Source organism: Rattus rattus, chromosome 12, assembly GCF_011064425.1.
Source record: "Rattus rattus isolate New Zealand chromosome 12, Rrattus_CSIRO_v1, whole genome shotgun sequence".
Taxonomy (NCBI): domain Eukaryota; kingdom Metazoa; phylum Chordata; class Mammalia; order Rodentia; family Muridae; genus Rattus; species Rattus rattus.
Window position 1 is genome coordinate 43,277,391 of NC_046165.1, and position 22,526 is coordinate 43,299,916.

Genomic DNA, 22,526 nt, shown 5'->3' on the forward strand with positions numbered 1-22,526 from the left:
AATTTATAAAACTTTTTTGATCTGATCTTAGTAAGTTAGCTTCTAGTGGTGTTTATTACCAGCATTTCTTAAGGAGGAAACAGCAATTAGTTCATTCAAAGTGACCACATGAAAAAGTTCAAAGTTATATAAGAGACAGAAAACAGCTGTTTCATCATCCACAGTAGGACTTTTCAAGAAGGAATAACTTCTAAATATAAATGGAGCAAAAGCTACCTAGAACTTAACTTGTCAATCCTTCAAAAGTTTGAGAAATAATAGTTTAATACTGGTTTAAGCAAATAATTTTATGTTGGTTTGTTACTATGCATAAACATAATTTTCATTTAGTTACTTTACATTCTGATCACAGTCCACTTCCTCTTCTATTTCCAGTCCCACCCTACTCCCCTGATTTTCTCACTGTTTTCTCTCTTCTACTCAGGAAATGAGAGAAAAGAGAGACACCCAGCCCTGAGTAACAACCTGCTTTGGTACCTCAAGTAGCATCAGGACTAAGAGTGCCCTTTTCTACTGAGACCAAAGAAGGCAGCCCAACTAGGGTAAGGGGTCTGAAGGCAGGCAAAACAGTCCGAGTCAGAGAAGACTCCTGCTCTAATTGTTGAAAGGCATACATTAAGACCAAGCTGTACATCTATTAATTTCTGTGGGAAGCTTAATAAATAATGATGCTTGTGGACAATACATCACAAGAAGACCTACAGAGCCAAGTAACCTGGGCCAGTGGAGTTCACAAAGACTAAATCAGCAACCCAAGGACCTATTTATATTTTTATACCACCAGAATGATTAGAACCTCAAATCTAGCCTATGTTCTAGACAATGGAATAGATACAAACACCAAAGCGTGTTAACAATCCCTTCCTTGTTCTTACTGTTTTAAATAAGGCTGCTGTGAGCATAGTGGAGCATGTGCCCTTGTTAAATATTGGAGCATCTTTTGAGTACATGCCCAGGAGTGGTATAGCTGGGTCCTCAGGTACTACTATGTCCAATTTTCTGAGGAAGCACCAGACTGATATTAAAAAGATCCCAGATGTTCCTCAACAGAGGAATGGATACAGAAAATGTGGTATATTTACACAATGGAGTGCTACTTAGCTATTAAAAACAATGATTTCATGAAATTCTTAGGCAAATGAATGGAACTAGAAAATATCATCCTGAGGGAGGTAACCCAATAACAAAAGAACACATGATATGCACTCACTGATAAGTGGATTTTAGCCCAAAATCTCAGAATACCCAAGATACAATTTGTAGACCACATGAAGCTAAAGAAGAAAGACAGAAGTATGGATGCTTCGGTACTTCTTAGAATGGGCAAAAATTTTCTCACAGGAGGAAATACAGAGACAATGTCTGGATGGAACAGAGACTGTAGGAAAGGCCATGCAGAGACTGACAGACATGGGGATCTATCACACATGCAGTCACCAAACCTAGCCTCCATAGGGGAAGCAAAGAGGTGCATGCTGAAAGGAGCCTGATATAGCTGTTTCCTGAGAGGCTCTCCGAGAGCCTCACAAATACAGAGGCAGGTGCTCACAGCCAACCATAAGACTGAGAGCAGGGTCCCCAGTGGAGGAGGCAGAGAAAGGACCGAGGTAGCTGAGGAGGTTTACATCCCCATAGAAAGAACAACAATGTCAACCAACCACACACCCACAGCTCCAGTGGATTAAACCACCAATCAAAGAGTATGCATGGAGCGAGCCATGGCTCCAGTCACCTATGTAGCAGCAGATGACCTTATAGGACATCGGTGAGGAGAGGCCCTTGTTCCTGTGAAGGCTCAATGACCCAGTAAAGGGGAATGCTAGGGTGAGCAGGTAGGAGGGAGTGGGTAAGTGGGTGGGGGAGCACCTTCATGGAGGCAGGCAGTGGGGGAATGGGATAGGAGATTTCTGGAAGGGAAACCAGGAAGAGAGATAATAATTTAAATGTAGATAAAGAAACTATCCAATAAAGCATGAAAAACAATCCCTTGTACTAGTATCTCTTTTCTCTTTTTCTGGCTACTTTGGAAATATAAAAGCTATAGCAAATCTGGAAGCCATGGGGAACCCGTTTTGACATCACTGGGTATCTTATCTCTTGACTATTTCTTACTTGTTTCTTAATACAGTACAAGGAGTAGGTAAAACTTGTTCTTGCTCCAGCCATTGTCACTATACATTGCACCTTTATAGCACTTTGGCCTGTTCTGTAATAAGTGAAACATTATTGCAATAGACTAAGACATATGTTTTTCATAAGAACACATTTTGATACATATTTAATAAAAACATGTATTAACATATATTGATTCCCTTTATCTCATTCTTATCCAAATATTTTATTGAAAATAGATTTGTTTATATAATATGATTTTTTTACAGTTTCACATCCCCTAACTCCTCCCAGAAGCCCACACTCCCCTCCAAATCCATATACTTTGTTTCTCCTCTTAGAATACAGATATCAAAAAAGAAAACACAATAAGATAAAAAAAATACAAAGCACAATTGCACAAAAGAAACAGAAGAAAAAGAGCCAAATTAAAATCGCGAGAAACAGATAAAGTTGACAATTGTTCTTTCCACGTCTCTGAAGAATTGTGTTGGAATTTAGATGGGGATTGCATTGAGTCTGTAGATTGCTTTTGGTAAGATGACCATTTTTACTATGTCAGTCCTACCAATCTAGGGGCATGGGAGATCTTTCCATCTTCTGAGGTCTTCGTTCATTTCTTTCCTCAGGGACTTGAAGTTCTTGTCATATAGATCTTTCACTTGCTTGGTTAGAGTTACACCAAGATATTTTATATTATTTGTGGATTGAGAAGGGTGACGTTTCCCTAATTTCTTTCTCAGCCCATTTATCATTTTTATAAATGAAGGCTACTGATTTGATTTAATTTTATATCTAGTCACTTTGCTGAACTTGTTTATCAGTGATAAGATTTCTCTGGTAAAAATTTTGGGGTCGCTTATGTATGCTAGCCTATCATCTGCAAGCAGTGATACCTTGACTTCTTCCTTTCCTACTTGTATTCCCTTGATATCTTTTTGTTGTCTAATTTCTGAGTACTATATTGAGTTGATAGGGCAGCTTTGTCTTGTCCCTGTTTTTAGTGCATTCGCTTCAGGTTTCTCTCTGTTGGCTGTTGGTTTGTTGTATATTGCTTTTATGTTTAGGTATGTGCCATGAATTCCTGATATCTCACAGGCTTTTAACATGAAGGAGTGTTATATTTTGTCAAAGGCATGTTCAACATCTAATGTGATTATCATGCAATTTTTTTCTTTCAGTTTGTTATACAGTGGATTATATTGATGGATTTGTGTATATTGAACCACTCCTGCATCCCTGGATGAAGCCTATTTGATCATGGTGCAGGATGGTTTGATATGTTCTTGGATTCAGTCTGTGAGAATTTTATTGAGTATTTTACATTGATATTCATAAGTTTAATGGGTTCTCTTTCTTTGTGTGGTTTAGGTTTCAGAGTAACTGTGGCTTCATAGAATGAAGTAGGTAGTGTTCCTTCTGTTCTATTTTGTGGAATAGTGTGAGGAGAATTGGGATTAGCTCTTTTTTCAAGATCTAGTAGAATTCTGCACTAAAATCATGTGGCCCTGAGAGTTCTCAGAGACTAAACCGCTAAGCAACCCCTCTACTACCAACTCCACCCCCAATATATATGTAGCAGAGGCCTGCCCTATCTTCCTCAGTGGGAGAGAATGCACCTGATACTATAGAGACTTGATGTTACAAGAAGGGAGATGCTCGCAGGGTGAGGTGGGGGGCGGTCAGGGGACTAGATGCATGGGAATAAACCCTCTCAGAGACAAAGCAGAGGGGGGGATGGGGTGAAGAAGTCTGGATTGGGGAACTGGGAAGGGGAGCAACATTTGGAATGTAAATAGATAAAATAATTTAATAAAATTTAAAATAGGTGAAAAATATAATCATCATCAACCACAAAAGAAACAGATATAGATGAAGAAACATATATTTGTACAAAACGAAATCTCATTAAAATACAGATGCATCTTATACAGTCACAATGACAAAGATCAAAAACTCAAGCTATAGCTCATGCTGGCAAGGTTGTTGGGCAACTGGAATACTTTTTCATTACTGACTGGAGTGCAAACTTGTACAGCCAGTTTGGAAATCAATTTTGAAATTTCTCAGAAAATTTGGAGTAGATCTACCTCAAGACTCAGCTATACCACTCCTGTGCACATACCCAAAAGATGCCTGATGGTACACAAGGACACTTGCTCACTCATGTTCATAACAGGTTTATTCATAGTAAACGGAAACTAGAAACAATCTAGATTTCCTTCAACAAAAATTAGGTAAAGAAAATGTAGTGCATTTACACGGTTGAGTATTACTCATCCATGAAATTTGCAGGCAAATGGAAGGAACTAGAAAAGATCATACTGAGTGATATAAGGCAGATCTAAAGAGACAAATATGACTTGTACTTACTTATAAGTGGATATTAGTCATAAAGCACAGGATAACCATGCTACAAAACAAACCCAAAGAAGCTAAGTAACAAGGAGGGCCCAAGGGGTACACTTGAATCTCACTGTGAAAGAAAAATATATTCGACATCATGAATTGAAGGAAGGACAATACTGGGCAGGGGAGCAAGTGGGGTTAGGAATAGGAGGAATGAGGCTGGGGGAGGGCAGAGGACAGAACACAGAGTAAAACAACTCTATTGGGAGAAGGGTCATCTCTGGGAGCTAGAAACATAGGGCAAAGGAAACTCTCAGGAATCTATGAGGTTAACACTAGCTAAGAGTCCAAGCAATGAGGAATTTGGAGCTTGAAATGGCTCTCTCCTATATCTAGGAAAGACTTACATTTGAGTCATTGGGAGACCAACACAGCCACAAAACTATAGAACCACAATTTGTCCTGCCTACAGGATATGCAGCAGCATGGGATGGAACAGAATTTCAATGAAGGGCCAACAAATGACTGACCCAGCTTGACACCCAGGCTCTGAGAGAGAGAGAGAGAGAGAGAGAGAGAGAGAGAGAGAGAGAGAGAGAGAGAGAGAGAATATTAATTTTAATATCATGATGCTATTCTGTTATACTTAAAGACAGGAACCTACCATAAATGTAGCCAGAGTGGCTTTACCCAGCAACTGTTACAAGCTGATGCATAGACCCACAGCCAAAGATTATGTGGAGCTTGAGTGATTTTGTGGTTTAGGGGAAATAAGGATTTGAGGGAGCCACAGGGATTAAGGACACAAGAAAACCCTACACAGTCAACTAATCTGTGCTCATGGGGGTTCGTGAAGACTGAAGTGCCAACCAAAGAGCATGATTGGGATGCACCTAGGCCCTCTACACATATGTGGCATTTGTGCAGCTGGGTCTTCTTGTGGGACTCTTAGAGGAGGAGCAGTGGCTGTCTGTGACGACTGTATTACCTGCCTTTGGATCCCTTCCCCCTTACTGGGTTGCCTTGCCTAATCTCAGTGGAAGGAAGAACATGCACTTAATGTTGCTGTGGCTTGCTATGCTAAGGCTGTTTCATATGCACAGGAGGCCTTTCCTTTTCTAGAGAGAAGTGGGGCAGGGAGGTGAGAGAACAAGGAGGAACTAGAAGGAGAGGAGAGAGGGGAAGCTGCAATATTAAGTGAATAAATAACTATCAATTATGAAAAAATAAAAAGCCTACAGAGCCAAAATTCATAATATGTACAAAGGACCTATAACATTAAAACAAAACAAACAAACAAACAAACAAACAAAACCCTGACAAGCATTAGAAGAACAAGAACCTCCAAAAACACCTCCAAGGTTTTTTTTGTTGGCAGATACTGCTAGTCATGGAGCCTAGCCCCAAGAGCAGTTTATAAATCCAGTGAGAGACTGTCAGAGCAGTTACCAATTGAAGATAAACTTATTTTTATATAGCTCTTATTTGGCATATTTACCTTTTAGTACTATACCTATTTTTGTGTTTATATTTCAAATATTTCACTTCTCTGTCTCTCTGTCTCTCTGTCTCTCTGTCTCTCTGTCTCTCTCTGTCTCTCTCTGTCTGTCTCTCTCTCTCTGTTTTATCATAAGTCACTGTATTCCAAGCTTGTACTCTGACAGTAATGTGCTAACAAAACAGAAACTCATACCTTGATGTTTTACTTAGGGCTTTCAAATATGCTTACATCAGTTCACAAAATGTATCTTTCTGAACTCCCACATTCACTTGCATTTACCATTTATCAGTAGCAATCAGTTATATTTTGAACTTCATTTTTTTTCATGTCTAGCACAAACTTACAGAGATCTGGCAAACAAAATTTCCTTTTTTTTAAATTTTTGAAATGCCAAAATACTTGAACACGAAAAAATTATCAGCCTTTAGAAGGGTTTAATCATTGTGAACATGAAATATTCTGATAGATATGAGGAGAATGAAATTCTCAATGATTTTTGACAGCATAGTAGTAAATGTAAATACATAAAGAGGCCTATTTAAATATGTTGTCTCTACCTAAGTAATTTTAAATTACAGCTAATTTTTCTCAAAACAGCTTCATTGTGTATGTTGCAGGAGTGTGCATAAATGTGCAGAAGCCATAGGGTGATTTGGATGTGTTCAGGTGTTACTTATCTTCCTCCACGTATGTTGAAGGTTTTTTTTCTTTAATAGAATCATACTGGAACTACCTGGAAATTGTCATTTAGGGCATATATTCATTCTTTCATCCATGAGAAAATTACTTAACTATTCATGAACATATATGTATGCAATTGTACTTTATTTACTACTATGTGGCCAGGAGCAATATCTCCTTAGGTAGAGCATTACCTAGCACATATGAATCTCTGAGTGTCATCCCAGCTCTACATAAAACAAATAGGTGTTATATAGCTGTGACCCTTGCCTTCTCAGAGGGAAAGAAGATGGAAAGCCACCCTCAGCTATACAATGAACATAAGGCTCACCTGAAATTCCTGCCTTAAAAGAAGAAGAAAGACAACAACAAAACAATTATGTACATAATGATAACATTTCTAGAAAATTGTAGAATTGTACTTATTTTCAACTTGTCATATCCTCAGAGCTGTTTTGCACCATGCCATGTTGGTTTGCTCACACAGAGTAGTAGATAAACCCGTGACAGGTAAGCTAAAACTTACACCAAGCTCTCCAGTATCCCTAATAGATAGAAGGATCATGCTTTTTTTTGGTGCAGTTTGCAGAATGAATTACAGATCAAGCAATTCCTCAAGAGGATAGACTGCACAGTAGCCACAAAGCTGTCACAGGAGGATGTCCAGTGTTGCTTAATGTTGCCTTTGAACACATCCTGTGGATGCCCCATGTTCTTTGGATGTCTCTATGCTAGTTGAAGATGTCCATGGATGTCCATGTCTGTGTTTAAAAACCATGACAATTACACTTAAATTAGTTAGAATTTTTTTCAGCTCTTGTTAAAATTCAACATTTTCCTTGGGCTTCTGATGTAGTTCATAGTTGTATTCTCAGATAATCACAAACTGCGAGATACATTTCCTACGAACTGCAAATGCCTATACAAAAATTTACAAGAGAAGTCAATGAAAATCATACATCAATAAGGGGGTAATTTACCTATACAAAATCATATCGAGATCACTATTGCTCCTAAGTAATTTTACAATGAAATTCAGAATTTGCTTGACTTTTTAATAGTAAAACCTGGGTAGAATAGTTTTTTTTTCTGCAACCTCTTTCTAATTAACAGAACCACAATGCCAGAAAGCAAACTAAAATGTGTATGTAATTCAGAAGCATCAAAAAATTCCCTGCAGTGAGGAAGCTCTGAGGTCAATAGATTCCTTCTGAGCACATGCCAGGTAAAGGCAGCACAGTATCTTACTGGAGTATGTTGGTGCAGTTGTGGCCAAGTGACTACGAGAACAGTTCTATTGAGAATTATCTTTGAAGAAGCCCTTAGAGGTAAAGCTTAGCAAAACTGGATGGCTCATTAATCCCTTTGTAGGCTGTATTTCTTATACTCCTGGTCTATTTTAGATAGTTTCTCATTTTGAAGCCCAGAAGTTTTAATCAAGTCTCAGACAACAGTCTTGAATAAATACACCATCTGTTTTTATTTTTTAAATATATTTACCCTAAGTACCTTGACGTGAAGTTTACTTCAGTTCTTCATATTGTCTTCATGGGAATATTGTCTTTATACATAGAAAGGTAAATTCCTATTACATTCTTGTGCCCTATTAATTTTCAAAGAAGCCACGCTGTGACAGAGGAGTCTGGAATAGTTACTTTCAAGTTGTTGAATGGAACTGTTTTTCACATGCCACTCCCTTGTACCAAATAACACTCTCATTCTATTTTGTCACTGGGAATTTTTTTTTAAATGTGACTGAATTAATCATCTAAGGAGCAATGTCCTTACGTGTCTCCCTCATAATTTGTTTGCATCTCGAACAGTCTGAAACACTGAGTTTACTGAACCCTACTATGTTAGCTACCCCTGACAACTGCAGTGCTAAAATTAATGCAAAAACAATTTTCAGAAATTCTCCAGGATTTCTGAAGCTCCTTAGGTCAACCAGTAACTTTCCCCACAGAGTTTCCTCTTGACTTCAAATTGAAGGTAGGACTTAAGGAGCTACATGCCTTACCCCACTGACACACGCTGATTTTCTCGGTGTATTTAGAGTCTCTTCCTTAAGCCTGGCACTGAAAAATAGCACACAGTGCTCCTACAGAGGATGCTTTGCTGTATCAGCCCCAGAAAGCTGTCTTTAGGCACTTTCATTATTTAAAGTCCTGATAAGTTGGCTCAGCAAGGACTCACAGTATTTTCTCGTTAAGCAGCCTTCTAGCGTGCTGTCTAGCAATTTGGCAGTTACCTTCTCTCAGACTCATTAGTTTTTCCTCTAGGTCACTCATTTGCAGATTTGAGTTTCTCAGGGTGAAAAATAGCTTCCACATTATGCTTGAGAAAGGCCAATGTCTCTTTGAACTGATGCTTCAAAGGGTCTCAGCAAATGGATATTAGAGCATATGCTCAACTCATGCTCAGTGTAGAGCTCAAAAACAAAATTTAGTTTGACGGAATGACCATTGATCCAATAAGACAACTTTGCTTTGGTTAGACTATTAACAGATGTGTAAAAGCAGAACAGAGAGAGAGAGAGACTGTGATCAAACACTTTAGTTTATTTAGGACTTCGATTTCTTTTAAATGGGCTTTCAGGGCTAAAATTCAGGCCTTGGCAAACATGAGTAGGCTATCCTAATTTTTTACTTTCCTCTGAATAAGTTTTCCTTCCTATCCACTCCTATCAGTGCATTTATATGAAAAAAAATAGTAAAATTATGTAGGTAAAATAAAATATTTTCTTCCACTAATTATACTATTTAACCAATATTGCTATTCACAACCATTTCAAAATCTACTCAGACACTTGGAGAGATGGCTCAATTAATAAGAGAACTTGCTCCTCTATCAAAAAGATTTGAGTTTAAATCTCTGTACTCTTATAGCAAGCTGTGATACATCTATAACCTCTGTGTGTGGAGATGAAGACACCTTAGGGACACCTTAGGGAAAAAGTAATCCCAGGTTCAGGATTCAGGGAGAGATCTTACTCAAAAGAATAAGGCAGAAAATAATAGAGGACACCTGACACATACTCCATAAATATGTGAAACAGTGCACATATCCAACATATGTATACATGCATCAAACACATATAGACCACACACACACACACACACACACACACACACACACACACACACACACACACACAAATAATTACAAATAAAACTGTTTCTGAGAATGGAAAAGACATTGTCATTGTGAGACTTTAATGTATATTGTGGACCCATGTTTCTTCAAAGTATACTTGCGCATAATAAATAAAAATAAATTCTACAGGTGAAGCTTAGGTAATAAAAAGGAAGGCAACATCTGTGTCAAAGAAAACACTAAGAAAGTTAAGTCCGTATTGTTTGACCTGAAAACTATCACAGCTTGCTTGAATTACACGGCCACCTGTCACAACTGTGCTTGAAATTCTCCTAAAACAGTAGGAGTTTGTCACATAAATGGGATGTGCAGGATTTAAATTATTGCAGACCATGAGGCCACCACCAATGAATGTGAAAGTTTTCAAAGCAAAAATGACAGGACTTGTGTCTTCTGAAGTCAAGTAATGTTCCCTGTGGGTAGGCTTCCTGGCACTCCCACAGTGAGATGCAGCATTAAGATAACGTCATCATCATTGCTCTCAGGGCAAGGTGACCAGTGTGAACTAGCAAGATTGACTCCAGAGACATTCACTTTGCATAAGCCATTTACTAATTAATGGTACACGACTTTACTGTGTCAATTCTCCGGGTGGATGTTAATAGTTAAGCAACTCAAAGTATAATCTGAGGAACTGTACAGTGGACTAGTTTCTCATAAATACATTAGTTGCCTTATTACAACTCTTAGTGGTGGCTGTCATTTTACAGTGTATGAAACTGCTTATTGGTTGACGGATTGGGATTGCCTTGTCCTATGGTCCAATTTCGAAATATCTAAAAACAAAAAGAAAAAAGAAGAAGAGGCAAACGAAGCAGGAGGTGGGGGAAGAGGAGAGGAGGAGAAAGAGGAGGAGGAGGAGGAGGAGGAGGAGGAGGAGGAGGAGGAGAAGGAGGAGAAAAAGAATAAGCAAAGTTTGCAGAGCAGTAAAGCGGTTTAAGATAATTTTGCTTTTTTACCTTTGGAGTCTGTTTGTTCATTCCTGCTTTCTCGAATATTGAAAAATAGAGAAAACAACTTGTATATGCCTAGAACAACTATGTAACTAAGAGAATTTGTTGTTGTTGTTGAAACTTTACTCACTCAGTTTTTAAATTGCTTGGTTTTCAAAGCCAGTTCCTAGGATTCTCCCAGTAGACCTTTCCTCCTTAACCCTTCACTACCATGTCTTCCCAGCTGGGTTTCTCACTCCAATCTCTCACTACTGGATGCCTTCATTCCTCAGTCTGGATGCCTAACTTCACACTGAATTATACATTGAACTTCCTGATTTGATCTATGCTCTGAAATGCTCTTTTATATATCTATGCCCAAAGCCATCTTTGTGTGTTTCACAATAAGTCCAATTTTCCTGTTGAAGTTGCACACTTTCGAATATTTGCTTAGCCTTTCATAACATTTATTGCAGCATCTCTTATTTTAAAATATTTTAATTGGTAATATTGGTAAAATCCAAGAAATTATTTTTAATATTATATACATAAGATGTACATACAGACACATTTTGAAATTGCCTATAAATTCATCAAACAAAAAGGCCTGTCTATATATTTCTGTCAAATCCTTCCTTCATATTTGTGACTTTTGCTTTATTCTTTTTCGATGGTCATTATCCAGGCTGATTGGAGACCTATTGTCAACACCCAATTTAAGCTGCCTGTGTTTTCTAGTTTACAAAATTGGACCCAAAAGGACAAAGAAATCACCTAGTTTTTTTTTCACAGATGAACAGACTGAAGACTAGAAGTGTATGCCTTTAATCTAGATATATGTCTTATATTACTTCGACTTCATGTGAATTACAAGAAAGTGAGTTCACTTGCACGGATGGCAGAATCCCTGGGAGAGCCCTTACCAAAATATGCACCGGGGCAGGATTCTGAGTCATCTCCAGAAAGGAGCATAAAACACCATTTAGTTATTGTGCATTTGTAGAGCAGCAGGTGTGTGGGTCTCCCCGCTTTCGTGGCTCCAATCCACGAGGTCAATGGGAGCAGAGACTTTGAACAGGGGGTTCGGAAGCCCTTGTGAGTACGTTCGGTAAATAAAGTGGTCCCACAGTGGGACCGCTTGTCACTAGGCAGATCAACCTTACTTAGAGTGATTGGAGGCTTATAAAGTTTCAGGGGACTGAGGGTAGGGAAATCCATGATGAGCAAAGCCCATTAGCTGGGGGCTTTCAGGTACCTGGAATGACTCAGTTGCATAGGGAAGCATTTCAGGAATCTCCGGTGCCAGCAGAGTTTTGTCTGAGAAAGGAAGTTGATCCTATAAACTAATTGAGGCTAAGCGATGTTACTCAGGTAGAGGGATATGTGTGGCCTTAGAATATACCAGAGAAGTTCAAAGAAGGAAAAAATCCACTAAGGAAGGGAGTCCCAGAAGGCTGGGACAATCTGGTCAGTGGTAGACTTGTGACCCTAATTAGCAGTTTTTCCATACAGATGGGCAGCAGCTGTTTCCTGACGGGTTTTTTTTACTTTTCATTATTGTTTTCTATGAGGGCTTTCTTCTACCTAACACACGTTGATAAATACTCTCATTTAGATTCTTCCTTATTTTTAGGTTATGTTTCAGGGATAGAAATAAAAGAATAGTCTTCCCGACTCCATGTTTCTAATCCTAGTCAGAAAAATGTCAGAGACAAGTAAAAGATCAGACGTATTAATGTAAGGCAAGCAGTTGGAGAGCATCTCTGACAGCACAATGAATGATGGGAGAATCAAACATGGTGACATCACATCCCTGATTTCAAAATCTTAGAGTAGAAAGCCAGGTAGACCACCTTTCTTGCTTCCAAACTTCACTGTAGAAACTCTGATCCTAATGTGCATTGAACATAGAAATCACCTTCTTAAATGTTAACTTTCCTGTTTCAAAGGAATGTGAACTGAAATGGTAAAAAGAAAAGCCAGATGTATTTTGCTACTAGGTAAAATAATGCTGTGTTCATCAATAGCATATGCTGCATAGTTTCGAAAGAGCTGAAACACCTTGTGGAATACGATAGAGTGAATCTTGATAAGTAACAAAGCGTGGAGAAGAAATGGTATAGAAGAAGTTGGAATAAGAGGAGAAGATCATTTCTCATCCAAATATCAAAATCTACAGAGAATAATAATGCAAGATATTAGTTACTTGATTTTTTTCTTTTTGGATGCTTTTATGATTTAGGGGCTGGCAGATTCTTTGAATTTTGAATCATGTGACATGCCAGCTTATTAAAACAGAATTGAAAGTAGAATAAAATATGCTTCCATATCAATCTCAATCATCCTGTTCTGATCTAAGTTGCTGCCCATCCCTTCTCTTGATTTCCCGGCATCTCCGAGGCATTTGCTTTTCAAGCTTGCTATAACACTGTCTTCCAGAATTGTTCATTCTAGGAAAATGTCACATTTCATCACACTGAGGTTAAAGGATTAAGGGTGTATCGGCATTTTGTTTCACATTCTTGATTATTTATTAACAGGGGTTAGCCAGATATTTTATGAGATTATTCTTGTTCTGAAGATACAGGTTCTTCATAGGACCTGAATTTGATTTATTTTCTTTATTTTAGGTAAACCCACATCTGACCTTAGAGTCTATATCCTTGAGGGTAGAGAAAAACAAATAAGAGTTTTCTCAAATTGGATAAAAAAATAAGCAAGGAAAACATGTTGGAGAAAAATGTGACACTCTTTTCCCGGTAGCACCTTTTGGAAGTTTGGTTTCAGTCTGTTTCCTAATCCATCAGTCAATCAAGAGATTAATAAATAAAGGGATATATATATATATATATATATATATATCAGTGTGTTAATGAATTTCTCAATTCTCGGTAACTTTTCTAAAATTTCTTTAAACTAACGTTCTGTAAAGCATAGTACAGAAAAGAAAGAAAGAAAGAAAGAAAGAAAGAAAGAAATTAATTAATTCATATTCTATGGAGTCTGGAATGTGAGAAATTTTTCATTGGTTTATTGTAACCACAACAAAATATTTGATACTGAATACTTTATTTGGAACACATAAGTGATTTACAATTTAGAACAAGACTATACCCTAGCATTGCCAGGCTTCTGTCCCATAACTAACACTTCATAATTTAGTGATAAAAATTTATGTATGCTACTTTGGAAAGTTAATTTATATGTTAGAAAAATATGGCCAATGATATCCTGGTCAAAATTTGCAAAGTTCTTAGCCCTTTTCTCATCTGATGAAACCATGTGTGAGATAGAGAGAATTAATGGAAATAAGACAAGGACTACTAGATATTTTATTAGTTATTTTCTATTTACATGACCCACATTAAAGTCTGATAAACCCTCATTGTTCTTTCATTTACAAGATGCAGAAATGAAAACCAAAAACCTGATGCAATTATAATATTTTAATGGGGCAGAGAATTTTAAGTGTTCTTTGGCCTATCGCTGTTAAGGATTCTCCCTCTGGTCCTTCAATTAACCACGAGGAAAGGCAACAAAGTCATTTTACATAACTGCCATGTTGCAGTCGCTGTACTGGGCATGTGATTTTTTTTTTTTTCAGAAAGTACAGAGTGCGCATGGGAGACCTTACAAATTGTGTCTGGTGAGTAGTGGTGTAATCAAGGGTTTCTCTTTCATCTTTACCCTGAAGTGTAAATGGCATTACAAAAGCACAGAAACTGTGTACTTTGAAGAAGGGATGGGTATAAACTCCTGACTACGTAGGAAACACTTGAGCTCAGACTAAAAGACTATGACTAAAAAGAATGCATATTCAAAAATGAAAGCCATAATAAAGAAACGAAGTTAATAAACACTGAGTTCCAGAGTGTATGGAATGAACTCGGACACTCAATAGCATGATAATGTGCAAATAGAATTGTTCTACAGAAAAATTAGGTAGTGTATCACTTCCGCTCTCTGACTACACTCAGAGCTAGGGGCTGTTACCACAGACCTCAGACACAAAACCTGCCTGCAGAGAGCTGTTTTTCTAGGAGCACACTCACTCCAAAGATCACAGGCTTACAGGATAAGAGGCCACCAGGACAGACAAGCCCCAGTCAGAAACAGTAAGAAAAACTAACATTGGAAATAACCAGATGGCTAGAGGCAAACACAAGAATCTAAGCAAGAGAAACCAAGAGTACTTGGCACCATGAGAACTCAGTTCTCCCACCAAAGCAAATACTGGATATCCCAACACACCAGAAAAGCAAGATTTGGATTTAAAATCACTCCTCATGGTGGTGATACAGGACTTTAAGAAGGAAATAAATAACTCCCTTAAAGAAATGCAGGACAACACAAGTAAACAAGTAGAAGCCCTGAAAGAGGAAACGCAAAAGTCACTTAAAGAATTTCAGGAAAACACACCAAAACAAGTAAAGGAATTGAAAAAAACCACCCAGGATCCAAAAATGGAAATAGAAACAATAAAGAAATCACAAAGGGAGACAATCCTGGACATAGAAAACCTAGGAAAGATATCAGGAGTCATAGACACAAGCATCACCAGCAGAATACAAGAGACTGAAGAGAGAATCTCAGGGATAGAAGATTCCATAGAAAACATTGACACAATAGTCAAAGAAAATGCAAAGAGCAAAAAACTCCTAACCCAAAACATTCAGGAAATCCAGGACACAATGAGAAGACCAAACCTAAGAATAATAGGTATAGAAGAGAGCAAATATTCCCAAACTAAAGGGCCAGTAAATATCTTCAACAAAATTGTAGAAAAAAACTTCTCTAATCTAAAGAAAGAGATGCCCATGAACATACAAGAAGCCTAGAGAACTACAAACAGATTGGATCAAAAAGAAATTATTCCTGTCACATGATAGTCAAAACACCAAGTACACAAAACAAAGAAAGAATATTAAAAGCAGTAAGGGAAAAAGGTCAAGTAACATTATAAAGGCAGACCTATCAGAATCACACCAACTTCTCAAGAGACTATGAAAGCCAGAAGATCCTAGACAGATGTCCTACAGACCCTAAGAGAATAGAAATGTCAGTCCAGGCTACTTTATCCAGCAAAACTCCCAATTAACATAGATGGAGAAACCAAGATATTCCATAACAAAACCAAATTCACACAATTTGTTTCTACAAATCCAGCCCTAAAAAGGATAATAGATGGAGGGAAAATACACCATAGAAAAAGCAAGAATTTAACCTTCTTACAATAAACCCAAAAGAAGATAGACATACAAACATAATTCCACATCTTATATTGAAAATAACATGAAACAATCAATATTTTTTAATATCTTTTAACATCAATGGATTCAATTCCCCAATAAAAAGACATAGACTAACAGACTGGATACGTGATCATGACCAAACATTTTGCAGAATATAGGAAAAGCACCTCAGTGACAAAGACATATACCACCTAAGAGTAAAAGACAGAGAAAAAAAATTCCAAGCAAATTATCACAAGAAACAAGCTGGAGTATCCATTCTAATACCAAATAAAACCAACTTTCAACCAAAAGTTATCAAAAAAGATAAGGAAGGTTAATTCATACTCATCAAAGGTAAAATCTACCAAGGTAAATTCTCAGATCTGAAGAGCTATTCTCCTAATACAAGGGCACACGCATTCATAAAAGAAACTTTAGTAAAACTCAAAGCATACATTGCACCACACACAATAATAGTGGGAGACTACAACACCCCACTCTCATCAATGGACAAATCAAGGAAACAGGAAAAAAATGGAAACAGAGTGAAATGAACAGAAGTTATGAACTAAATGGATTAAATAGACATATATGGAACATTTCATCCTAACACAAATGAATATACCTTCTTCTAAGCACTGCATGGTACCTTTTCAAAATTTGACCATATAATTGGTGTTAAAACAGGACTCAATATATTCAAGTAAATTGAAATAATCACATGTGTTCTATCAGATCACCATGGATTAATGTTGGTCTTCAATAAAAACAAAAACATTAGGAAGTCCATATACAAATGGAAGCTGAACAATGCTGTAGTCAATGACAACTTGATCAAGGAATAAATAAGGAAATTAAAGACTTTTTAGAATGTAATGAAAAAGAAGGCACAACATACCCAAACTTATGGTACACAATGAAAGCAGTGCTAAGAGGAAAACTCATAGCTCTGAGTGCCTCCAAAAAGAAACTAGAGAACACATACACTAACAGCTTGACAGTACCACTGAAATATTCAGAAGAAAAAGAAGCAAATTCACCTAAGAGGAGTAGACTGCAGGAATTAATCAAACACAGAGATAAAATCAACAAAGTAGAAAAAAAAAAGAACAAAATAAAGGACCAAGGAAACCAGGAGCTTGTTCTTTGAGAAAATCAACAAGATCGATACATCATTAGGCAGACTAGCCAGAAGGCAGAGAGACAGTATTCAAATTCATAAAATCAGAAATGACAAGGAAGACATAGCAACAATAACTGAGGTAATTTAAAAAATTATCAGATCCTACTATAAAATCCTAGTTAGCAAAACTGGAAAATCTGGAGGAAGTGGACAATTTTTGACACAGATATCAGGTATCAAAATTAAATCTGGATCAGAATAAGCATCTAAACTGTCCTCTAGCCCCTAAAGAAATAGAAGCAATCATTAAAAGTTGCCCCACCAATAAAAGTCCAGGACCAGATGGGTTTAATGCATAATTCTATCAGACCTTTAAAAAAGACCTACTCCCAATACTCTTCAAACTATTCCACAAAATAGAAACAAACATAACACTACCCAATTTTTTCTTTGAAGCTACAATTACACTTATACCTAAAGCACACAAAGACCCTACAAAGGAGAATTCAGACTATTTTCCCTCATACATATCAAGGTAAACTACTCAATTAAATTATTGCAAACCAAGTCTAAGAACACCATAAAACAATCATTCACCATAATCAAGTGGGCTTCATCCCAGGGATGCATGGATGGTTCAATATATGGAAATCCATCAATGTAATGCACTATATAAACCAACTCAAAGAAAAAAATACATGATCATTTCATTAGATGTAGGAAAAGCATTTGACAAAATTTATACCCTTCATGATAAAAGACTTGGAAAGATAAGGAATTCAAGGCCAATACCTGAACATAGTAAAAGAATATACAGCAAACCAGTATCCAACATGAAGCTAAATGGAGAGAAACTTGAAACAATCCCACTAAAATCAGAGTCTAGACAAGGCTGCACACTCTCTCCCTGCTTACTCAATATGGTTCTCTAAGTCCTAGCCAGAGCAATCAGACAATGAAAGGAGGTCAAAGGGATACAAATAGGAAAGGAAGAAGTCAAAATATCACTACTGGTAGAAGACATGATAGTATACTTAAGTGATCCCAAAAGTTCCACCAGAGACCTCCTACAGCTGATATACATACAACGTCAGCAAAGTAGCTGGGTATAAAATTAACTCAAAGAAATAACTAGCCTTCCTCTACTCAAAGGATAAACAGACTGAGAAAGAAATTAGGGAAATGACACCCTTTATAGTTCTAATATATATAAAATACCTTGTTGTGTTACTCTAACCAAGCAAGTGAAAGATCTGTTTGACAAGAATGTCAAGTCTCTGAAGAAAGAAACTGAAGATCTCAGAAGATAGATTGGCAGGATTAATATAGTAAAAATGCCTATCTTGCCAAAAGCAGTCTATAGATTCAATGCAATTCCCTTCAAAATTTCAACTCAATTATTCACAGAAAAAGAAAGAGCAACTTGCAGATTCAATTAGAAAAGTAAAAAACCCAGAATAGCGAAAAATATTCTCAAAATTAAAAGAAATTCTGGGGAAATCACCTTCTCTGACCTACAGCTATATTACAGAGCAATCTTGATAAAAACTGCATTATATTGGTACAGAGACAGAGAGGTAGGTGAATGGGATAGAATTGAAGACCCAGAAATGAACCCACACACCTATGGTCACCTGATCTTTGACCAAAGAGCAAAAACTTTCCAATGGAAAAAGACAACATTTTCAACAAATTGTGCTGTTTCAACTGGAGGTCAGCATGTGGAATAAAGCAAATTGACCCATTCTTATCTCCTTCTACAAAGCTCAATCCAAATGAATCAAAGACCTCCACATAAAACTAGATACATTGAAACTAATAGAAGAAAAAGTGTAAAAGAGTCTTGATCACAGGGGCACAGGTGTAATTTTCCTGACAGAACACCAATGCTTTATGTTTAAAATCGAGAATTGACAAATGGGACATCATAAAATTGCAAAGCTTCTGTAAGGCAAAGGACACTGTCAATAAGACAAAACCGCAACCAGCAGATCAGAAAAGGTCTTTCCCAATCCTACATCTGATAGAGGGTTAATATTTAATATATACAAAGAATTCAAGTCAGACTCCAGAGAATCAAATATTCCTATTAAAAATGGGGTACAGAGCTAAACAAAGAATTCTCAATTGAGGAATACTGAATGGCTGAGAAGCACCTACAAAAATGTTCACCATCCTTAGTCATCAGGGAAATGCAAATCAAAGCAACCCTGTGATACCACTTCACAGATGCTGGCAATGATGAGGAGAAATAGGAACATTCCTCCTTTGTTGGTGGCATTGTAAGTTGAAACTATCACTCCCAGAATCAGTCTGGAGGTTCATCAGAAATTTGGACATAGTACCACCTGAGGATCCAGCTATACCACTCTTGGGCATACACCCAAAAAAATGCTCCAACATCTAACAGGGACACATGCTGCACTATGTTCATAGCAGCCTTAATTATAATAGCCAGAAGCTGGAAAGAACCCAGATGCCCTTCAACAGAGGAATGGATACAGAAAATGTGGTACATTTGCACAATGGAGTACTACTCAGCTTTTAAAAACAATGACTACATGAAATTCTAAGGCAATTGAATGGACCTAGAAAATATCCTGAGAGAGGTAACGCATCACTATTGCTGATGACAGGAAGTGCTTGCTGACAGGAGCCAGATATGGGTTTCTCCTGAGAGACTCTGCTAGAGCCTGACTGATACAGATGAGGATGGTTGCACCTAACCATTGGACTGAACAAGGTGACCCCAAGACTGAAGGAGTTGTAGTGGTTTGCAATCTCATAAGAAGAACAACAATATCAACTAACTAGACGCCACCAGTGCTCCCAGGGACTAAACCACCAACGAATGAGTACACATGGAGGGACCCATGACTCCAGCCACACATGTAGCAGACTATGGCATTGTCTAGCATTAATGGAAGGAAAAGTCCTTGTCCTGTGAAGGCTTGTTTCCCAATGTAAGGAATGAAAAATGTCAGGGCGTTGAGTTTGGTGTGGGTGAGTGGGAATGGGAGTATCCTCATAAAGCGGGGGGGGGGAGGGTATAGCATTTGAAATGGAAATACATAAAATATCCAAGAAAAATAAAATTATAAAATTAGTGTATCTACACCATAGGCAAATCAACCAGAGAATTAAAAGTTCTTGGAAAAAGAAAAAACTGATGAGGAAATTACCTGGAAAATACTGGAAAGTCTTGAAGGCTGTGTGCACTTTGTACTACCTATTCTGGAAGTCCTATCAACCATGAGAGTTATTGTTGGATCTCAAGGAGGAAAAGTCAGTATTCATAGTCATCTGTTAAATATTTACTTAAATCAAATTGTAGAGGGCACCAGAGAAGACAGGGAGAAATTGCCATCTTTAATGCCGAGATGGGAAGAAGTGAGGGTAATCACAGGAGTAGGAATGACCTGGCTAAAATAGGAGAGTTGGAACAGCTCAAAAGCTCAAACCTCCAGGAATATAAATGGCCACACTGACTAATTTTCTCCTCCATTCTGAGGGATGGGTTATCATTTCTTTGTTCTATCTAATGGTTGGATCTAAGTCCATATTCATATCCATTTAAGTCAAGAGTAAATTTTTCTGAGTTCCATGTTGGAAACACTTAAGAAAGGTCAGCTCTGTTTGTTTCAAGGAATAGATTTTAAAGGTGGGTGGTTCTCCTATGGGTTTTTGACAACAACAACAACAACACAACAAATTTGAAAAACTGAGTTTTCAATTACCTCCTTGTGGAGGTTTGAATGAGAACGTATCCCAGAGATTCATATGTTTGAATAGTTGATCCCAAGTTACTGGAACTCTCTGGGAATGAGAAGGAGTTATGGACTTACTTGAGGACCAACAAGGTATGGCCTTGTTGGAGGAGGTGTGTCAGTTGGAGTGGAGTTTGAGGTTTCAAAAGCCGAGTGCCAAGCCTGGTCTCTCCCTCTCTATCTCTGCATGTGGATAAGGATGTAAAGCTCTCAGCTACTGCTTCAGTGGTGTGCATGCGGTTATGCTCTCAACCATAATAATGGACTAATCCCTGAAATTGTAAGCGAGACTTATTAAAATGCTAACTTTTATAAAAGTTGCCTTGCTCATGGTATCTCTACACAGCAATAGAACAGACATCACTTAACAGAATGTCAACCCTGGTCTCACAAATGAATTTATAAAAAAAGCATCTTAGACTGTGGAATATATGTCATTTGGAATTTTGTATATCAGAAATTTATTTCTTTCTGATTGAAATTTCTCCACTTAAGATAAAATTCTGATCGATTAGAGAGTGATGTGTTATCATTTTTCTGTTCTAATGGTTGAATCTAAATCCATATTTATGTCTGTTTCAGTTAAGAGTAAATTTATCTGAGTTCAATGTTAAAAACACTTAAGAAAGTCAGCTCCTTTTGTTCCAAGGGATAGATTTTAAAGATGGATTACACTCATAAGGTTTTTTTTTTTTAAAGAAAAAAAAATCTTTTCAAATGTAATCAAGCCTTCATTTAGATCTGAAGGAGTTATAGTGAAGCATTCCATGAGAGCAGAGTACATCCTGCAACTCTTGTTGAACATTTTTTTTATTTTTTCATTTGTCACTCATATTTTACTTCTCTGTTCTTGAATGGATAACTATTCCTCACAATTTGTGGCCCGTTAATGGTAATGCCCTCTGTTTATCAGTCTTGTTTTCCCTTGATTGTTTTCTTATGGTAATCATCAGGCAAGAGGTTGATATCCACTTTTCATTCAATTACACTTTTCTTTATCATGCAAATTTCAAGATTAATAATGGCATAAGCTGATAAGAAAAGTCTCTTTAGAGTCTATGTACTTTTACTACATAATGCCATATTGTTTAGACTAAATCATTCCATTTTATAGACAGTTTTGAAATATTTAGAAAGAGTTGAATTATCTTTACAGCTTAAACGAATTCTGCTGGGACAAGCTTTAATACCCAAGAGGTAAGTAGCAAAAGAGTTTTGATCAAAACAGTCACAGTGTAACACAGATTTTCCCCAGCGGATTGAGAACTTTAATGATTTTATAGTTTGTTTGTTTGCTTGCTTTCTACACGTGTCTCTGAAAACAGAAATTATGGTGTTTAAATATCCATCATGACTGTTTAATAACTCTAAAACTCAAATATTCCACTGGCCACTGAAGTATTAAAATTATAGCTCTCTAGAATTAACTGTGTAATAGTAAATCTTTTATTTTAAAAATTATCCTATTTTTGTGTATTTGAATTCAAATGTAATCATCTATGTCAAGTGATAGATAGTTCAATGTGCCTTTTAATTATTTGGAACAGGTAGTATTTGAAGACCACCTGAGAGACCAAGTGCTTCAGGAACACGAGTAGAAATAGAGGTGAACGTTGATAATTCAGGTATGAAAGATTATGTGTCTTGTCTACATGTCACATTCAAGGGACATGT